This window comes from Cupressus sempervirens, chromosome 1 (genome assembly GCF_028749045.1).
Source record: "Cupressus sempervirens isolate cs-2001-9-10 chromosome 1, ASM2874904v1, whole genome shotgun sequence".
Lineage (NCBI taxonomy): Eukaryota > Viridiplantae > Streptophyta > Pinopsida > Cupressales > Cupressaceae > Cupressus > Cupressus sempervirens.
This window is the reverse complement of record NC_143118.1, coordinates 71,104,802-71,113,212: the sequence shown is the minus strand read 5'-3', so window position 1 is coordinate 71,113,212 and position 8,411 is coordinate 71,104,802.

Below are 8,411 nucleotides of genomic sequence, written 5' to 3'. Positions count from 1 at the left end.
TCTCACCCTCCCATCACCTACTCTCTCTCTTCCCTCTCCCTCTCCCACCCCTACTCTCTCTCTCTCTCCATTTCTTTGTCCCTCTCTCCCTATCCCACCTTCTCCCATCTCTCTCTCTCTCTCTCTCTCTCTCTCTCTCTCTCTCTCTCTCTCTCTCTCCTCTTTCTCTCGGCCCATTTCTCTCTCCTCTCCCTATCCCACCCTCTCCTACCCCCTACTCTCTCTCCCCCTCTCCCTCCCTCTCTCCCCCCTACTCTCTCTCTCTCTCTCTCTCTCTCTCTCTCTCTCTCTCTCTCTCTCTCTCTCTCTCTCTCTCCCCCTCCCTCTCCCTCTCCCCCCCTCTTTCTCTCTATCTCCAAACCTCTCTCATCCCCTACTCTCTATCTCTCTCCCTCTCCCACCCCTACTCTCTCTCCTCTCCTATCACAACTTCTCTCATCCCCTACTCTCTCTCCTCTCCTATCCCACCCCTGCTCTCTCTCTCTCTCTCACCCTCTCACTTACTCTCCCACCCTCTCCCATCCCCTACTCTCTCTCCTTCTCCCACCTCTACTCTCTCCCCCCCCTATCCCACCCTCTCCCATTCCCTACTCTCTCTCCCTCTCCCACCCCTACTCTCTCTCCATCCCTCTCCCACTCTCTCTCCCTTCCTCCCTCTCTCTCTCTCTTTCTCCCTATCCCGCCCTCTCCCATCCCCTACCCCCTACTCTCTCTCTTTCACTCTATCTTCCCTATTCCACCCTCTCCCATGTCGTAGTCTCTCTCTCCCTCTCTCCCACTCTCTCCCTCTCCCTCACTCTCTCCCTCTCCCATTCCCTACTCTCTCTCTCTCCATTTCTCTCTCCCTATCTCCCTATTCCACCTTCTCCCATCCCCTACACTCTCTCTATCCCACCCTCTCCCATCCCCTACTCTCCCTCTCATACACACACCCTAACTCCCACCCTCTCCCATCCCCAAATCTCTCTCTATCCCTACCCTCTCTCTCTATCGCAGCCTCTCCCATCCCTATTCTCTCCCTTTCCCATCCCCTATACTCTCTCTCTCCATTTCTCCACCTTCTCCCATCCCCTACACTCTCTCTATCCCACCCTCTCCCATCCCTACTCTCTCTCTCTCCCTCTCCCACCCCTACTCTCTCTCCCCCTATCCCACTTGCTACTCTCTCTCTACCCCTATTCCACCCTCTCCCATGCACTACTCTCTCTCTCTCTCTCTCTCTCTCTCTCTCTCTCTCTCTCTCTCTCTCTCTCTCTCTCCCCCACTCTCTCCCATCCCCTACTCTTTGTCTCTCTCTCTCACTCTCCCATCCCTACTCTCTATGTGTCTCTATCTCCCTCTCCCAACCCCCTACTCTCTCTCTCTCCCCTATTCCAACCCCTAGTCTTTCTCTCCCCCCTATCCCACCCTCTCCCATCCATTACTCTCTCTCACTCTCTCCCATCCCCTTATCTCTCTCTCTCTCTCTCTCTCTCTCTCTCTCTCTCTCTCTCTCTCTCTCTCTCTCTCTCTCTCTCTCTCTCTCTCTCCTCTCCCTCTCCCTCTCTCCCTCTCCCTCTCCCCCTCCCCCTATCTCACCCTCTCCTGTCCCCACTCTCTCTATCTCTCTCTCCCTCCAATCCCACCTTTGTCATCCCTTACTCTCTCTCTCTCCCCATTTCTCTAGCTAAATCTCTCTCCCACTCCTCTCTTTTACTATATATTTTTGACACACATCTCTCTCTCCCTCCTATCACACCCTCTATCATCCCCTACTCTCCCTCTCTCTCACTCTCTCCCTCTCCCATCCCCTACTCTCTCTCTCTCTCTCTCTCTCTCTCTCTCTCTCTCTCTCTCTCTCTCTCTCCACCCCTCTCCATCCCTCTCTCCCTATCCCACTATCTTCCATCCCCTACTCTCTCTCTCCATTTCTCCCTCCCTCTCTCCCTATCCCACCCTCTCCCATCTCCTACTCTCTCCCCATTATATACTCTCTCTCACTCTGTCTCACTCTCTACCTTCTCTCCTTCCCTCTCTATTAAAATTTAGGCTTATAAAGTGTGTGCACACTGTAGCGCATACGCGCTATGTGAGCTTGAATTTAAAAAGGCTTTACATAGCACTCATGCCCTATGGTAGCACACACTATTTAAAGCTTTGGATTCTACGAAGCCTAAGGCTTGGATTTTCCTTGAGGATCCAACCAAAAGGTTTGGATTATTTGAACTAGTCTAAGATGTGTTTTACAAAAAACATACAATAAATGATTAGTTTTTCTTGTGTGCTCTCCTTCAAGTTTCCTCATGGTTGAACATCAATAAAATCATGTTACCTGACATTGTAGATCTTTGTGTTAGCTATTTAACCATATAATTTATTTTGAATTTGAACTATTTTAATTCTTTCAACTATAATTTATTTTGAATGTATGTCCATTTTTTGTCAAAAACCAACATGTACTAATTGGAGTGTAGATTTTAGCTTGTTCATCAAATTTCACAACAACTTAGTTCTTAATAAGCTGGACTCCATTCTACACACTTTATTAAAAAAAAAAAAAATTAGATTAGTTTTCAATCATTTCTAGGGGGAGCATATAGATATTTCATGTTTTTGGGATGTGTCCAATTGCAATGTATATATATATATATATATATATATATATATATAATAAAATTACCTAAAAATTTTGGGATAAACTACATAGTGTTAGGTAACTTTTGACCAAAGCAATTAAAGAATTTTTTTTTTTTTAACTTAAAATTTTTGGGGGGGAACACTTTACACTATGTTATGTTAAAAAAAATAGTATGACTTTCTGTGGCCCCCTTTTTTTAGGACCTAAAACTAAACCATTTTGAAAAAAAATAGTAGTTTAGAAACTGGATTCAAAGGAATACTACTTTTGTTTTTGTCATATCTTAAAATTTTGAGCATAACTATCTTTAAATTCTCGTCAAATTTGATTTCAATAAAAAGAAAAAAAAAAGTGGCCACTTATACCCCGCTTTTGGCACCACAACTTGGTGCACTTATCCATTAAAAATATCCCCTTTTACTAGAGTGGAAAAAACACATTGTCATGCATATACAATCCTTATTATGAGCATAACTTAGACAATGTATAACTATGACTCGGCTCTCATACAAAATTTCAAAATTTAAAAATTTTGCAAAATTGATGACTAACTGTCATACCTTATTTCTCCATTACTCCCCTTGAGGAAATGTTTCCTTTATATATTTGAATTTGATACTCCTACTGAGTATTTTTTTTGTTCCCTATTTTTGCATTATTACTCTCATTTACTCAAAATTGTATTACTCTCATAAGTCATTTCCAATTATACTCATTTCCCCCTTTTTTGACACTTATGTCATGGGTCGTACACTAATAGTGTATTTATCCAAAAATGATTTATGGATCTCCATTATAATCTTCAATATTGCATCCCAATTGTTGCATGCTAACCCTAGAGATTGATATTGAATATCTAGCTAGCTGGTAAGGTCAACTAAGCCATCATGAGTTGAAGTTTGGTTATCCTTCTTCATTAATGTCTCAGCATAGGCTAGTTCCTTATGCAAAACTTAGATGTGTCGGGTCAACATGGATTGAATACTTATTAAGGTAGCTTGAATTTTCTCATCTTGTGCTTATAGCTCAATAAGCCTACATTGTGTGGATAGTAGCCTCTGAAAATGAGTTTGGCTTTGACTAGGAGATAACTTAAGAGTAGTACCTATAACTTGTAAATCTCCTTGTAGTTGGTCAATGTCCATTTGAACTTCCTTTGTGAAAAAATTCACATCACATAGCTTGGTGTAGAGAGAGAAAATATTCTCTAACACCTTCTTCACACTGTCCATTTTGGTTACTAAATCAACCTGTCTTAATGAATAGCCTGAGATGTCTTCTCTAGTACCTTTGTGTGAAATTTCCTTTTAGACCATTCTAAAAGTTTAACATTTGAGTCCAGGCCTTCATCATTTATTTTAACAATAATAGTGACAAGTTGTTCAATGCTGGGTTTGTCTTCAATCATCTCATGGAGACTAAAAGCACCATTAAATATGTGTTTTATCTCATGCAAAACTTTCTTTTTCTTATACTTCCTTGTCATCATTTCTCATGTCTTCTTTCTTTATAGAGCTTCTTGTAGAATAATCATCTCTTCAATTGTGATGTTTTCCATATCAAACTTGGGATCCTTGATGTACTTTCACTTGGCCTTGATATTTACAAAGGTGTAACATGTGTGCTCAGCCCTTGAGGAACTTGACTACTAGGAGGAGTAACATAAACTGGTAGGGTAACTAGAGTTTGTATGGCAATTTTTTCTTCTTTGTACTAGTCACTTTCAACTCTTTAGGCGTATTGTCTTCATTCACTACCTATTGTGCTTCACCTTGTGTTTGTGGAGTAGGTATAGGACTACCTTCCTGACTTGTGTCAACTTCAGTTCCATCTTTCTCAATAGTAAATATAGTTGGCATACCTAAATTGTGTAGGCTAGGTAATGATGTATTTGTCTGTTGTGCTTCAACCTCTTTTATCTAAAATGTATCTATTTGAATTATAGATTATGTCTCAGTTGCAACAATTGTTTGTTCTAGGTTTTCACTTTGATTTATTTCTAGATCTTGTTTTTCCTTCTGCTTTGCTTTTATGGATTGAGGGGGCACATTAGATGTATCTTTTGATTTTTCCCCTAATAATGCAAATTTTTCATTCTAAATCTCATCAACTCTCATCAATATAGGTTTTGAGCATAGTTGTGTTGTTGTGATGGAGTCCTTCAATATCTTTGTCAAATCTTCTTCAATCAAGGGATTGACTTTTTGAGATGAATTATCAGAAGCATCCATTATTTTTACTGAGTCCCATTGACTCACTTGGTCTATATGTGGAGGATTGGCACTTGACACTTGTTCATCTTGAACATTTTGCTACTCTTCATCAGTTGTAACTTCTTCTATTGCTATCTCCTCAGTGCTTTCCACATTACCATCCTTGACTAGAACCTCTCTTGCAGTCCCTCCTACCTCTTGTTCACCTTTCTCATGTTCTTGCAATCCTTGCTCACCTTTGATTTTGATTGCTGAAGTAGATAACCCATATATTGATTTCCAAATTGTTATACTTTTGTTAACCACATCTTCAATATTCTTTGTCAAGATATGGAAACTTCTATATTTGGGGGAAAATTTAGTCTTATGGTTTTCCATTGTTTTAACAATCTTTCTTTTGTCTAATTTTGGCTTAAATTGGGCTAATGTTGATTTCCTAATATATCTAAACTTTTCCAAGCTATATTTTCATTTCTACTCAACTCGGTCATATGGGCCTTGGGTAGTGAATTGGAAATTTCTAGAGGAGTTGATTTAAATGTAGCCATCATGACATATATAGCTTCCTCAACTTTATTTTGATTAACTTTCCCTAACTTATCAAATTCAATATGTGTGAAACCAAATAAATTTGAGGAGGAATTGTGGCTTACCACCTTAAATTGGCTCATGTCATCTAACTCTATTTCCCCTCATCTGAATCTAGTTGAGGCACTATCTTCTTCTTCAATCTTTTATATGTCTTCTTAATAGGATCACTTAGCTCTATTTTGTCAGGTGTCCTTTTCCTTTAGCCTCTATAACTTCATTATCTTGAATACCGGTTGCCTTTTGTGCTCAACCTATGAGTAGGTACTGTAGGCTTTTATTGTGCCTTCTTTATAGGCTTATTAGGTTTCTCCATTGTTTGTTGTTTTTCCTTTCTCTTCTTGGCCTTTGTGTTCTTGGTACTTCCTTAGATTCTTCTCCCTTGGTACCTTCTACATCTTCTTCTTAATCCTATCCTTGACCTTGAGTTAATGCCAATGTGGCTTGGTCTTGTTCTTCCTCTTCATTTTCTTTTTCTTCTTCATCTCCTTCACCAAATCTTTCCTTCATCTTTCTCACCAATTTTTTCTTCTTCCTAAGAACAATAGTTGTCTTTAAGTCTATTATGATTCTAGATTTGACTTCCTCATAATTACCAAATGAGGTGACACTCTTGTCAATATCTTCTGCTAATAGAGTTGTAATATTTGTAGAGGCCTCATCTATATTTATTTCATATGGATAGGGCTTCATCCATCTAACCCTACATATACCTTCTTGCACATATGTAAAGTCTGCATCCACTAGGAAACAAACATCATCATAATGTTTTTCCACTAAGGATATAGGGGTCCTTAACCTCTATTTCATAGATTTCTAAAATCCTCAAAGTAGCTAGTCATTACTGACTCAAAGTTATCTCCAAGATGTTCTATGAACTCTAAAATATGTTGTGCAATTGGCTTGTTGGTCTTCCAAGCAACTGTGCCAAAGGTGGGGAAGGTGTTTTTCACATAAAAAAATATGCAAACAAGTAAATAACCAAATTTTCATGATGCACTTTTTTCTTTTCTGATGGCCTCAAAATTTTCTAATAGTTGTTGTAGTTATAACTTGACAAGGTCATAGAAATGGTCCATCTATATTATCTTGTAACCTAAATCAACAACCATACATGATACACTATTTAGTTTGCTAGACTGAAATAACTTGTGAGAAATCACTCTCACTACAAGGGAAATTAAGGGATCTAAGATTGTGTAGGAATCTATAATCTATAATCTCTATGTCACATAAATTGTTGTAGGAATCTATAATCTCTATGTCACCTACTTCTCCTATCTTTCTCGTGTAACAAAATCTAACATCTTGTATCATTAATACTTTTGGTGCTATCATAGATAACGCATCAGACGGGTCTCTTTTATATGCTATCTTAGGAATAGATTGGAAAGGGGGCTATCTAACATCATTACTTATCAATTGAACATTGAAAACATCTTTCCCCTCTTTCCTAAGATTTGTAGAAGAGATAGATGTCATTTCAAATATCTAGGGTTTATGAAAATTCAAACAATGTAACTCAACAATAATGAAATACCTTTCTAATCTAATGATTGATGACAAGTAGCAGTTGAATCTAGTTCACAAAAATTTGAATCTTCTTTCTCAATTTTCCTTTGTGCTCTTTGTGTGCTCTATAAACTCTGATAAGTTAAAATGAGTCAAAAATTGACTATATAACCCTTCACCTTCAACAATAAATTCTTAGTGCTTACACAACTATAAGCTTGGCTATCATAGGACTTTCAATATGCTCAATTAACCTTTCAAGCTTGGCACTTACTACCATGTCTCCATAACTTGTCAACAACAACTATTCCTTTCCTTGCTCAGTAACAACAATAATGTCTTCCATGCTCGACACCAACATAGAAAACAACAAAACAATATATTTCTTCTAGGTTCTAACCAATACATTGTGTCTTAATTCATTCATATATAATATTTCTAGATCTTAGATTCTTGGAACTAATGCATAATATAACTTTTGAAATTTCAATCCCATACATACCTCTTGATTACCTAGTTGGTGGTGATTTGATCACCTGATCCATTGGATGAAGTGACCTCATATGAGCTTGATGTGTTGCAATCTTCCTTCTTCTTCCATGTCTTGTTCATTTTCAACTTTACCTTCTCTAAATTGACATTTTCTTTGCCTCTATTATTTCCATTACTCGATGTTGGTGACCTAGTTGGACAATTTCTGTTGACCTGACTAGTCTTGTGACAACTGAAGAATGTAGTCTCACTCAACCATATATTGTAGTTGCCTTTGATATGTGCTCTAATTTAATTCTTAGGAACATGTCCATATTCTTGACAATAGTGACAACTATACCTTGTGTTGTAATCCCAATCATAGGATTTTCCCTTTTGTTATACATTTGTCTACTTGTTTGATGTCCACTTGGCATTAGATCTACATTCATATGTCTTATGTCCATACTTTTGAAAATTATGATAGCACCCCTCAAATATCTAAGTGCTCATGGTCTTGGTCCTACCTTCATGTGCCCGATGTCCTTACTTATTACACTTATTATAGTAACCCTTTAATTTCTACTTAGGGTTCTGATTTGCATTTTTGCTGCTACAAAAATTTGATGTATGACCTAGCTTTCAAAAATTATGAAAAGTGATCTTTTATTTCTTACCTTTGTTCTTTCTTTATTCACCACTTTTACATGATTTTCCTTTCGTAGTGCTTGTGTATCTAAATCATGTAGTATTATTGTTAATTCTTGGAGATTTCACCAAATTTTCAAAGTATTTGATAGCTTCACTAGGTTTGTCAAAATATTTAGTGAATTCCTTTTTAGCTCTTAGTTCATTACTTAGTTGATTATTCTTTAACTTCAAGGTTGTGATCTCAATGTCCCTTCAATTCAATTTATGGTTTGCAATCATAAATTGATTCATTATATCCAGTTGCATGTTAACAAGATTTTTCACATCTGATGTCTTCTCTTCCGTTCTATTTGTCAATG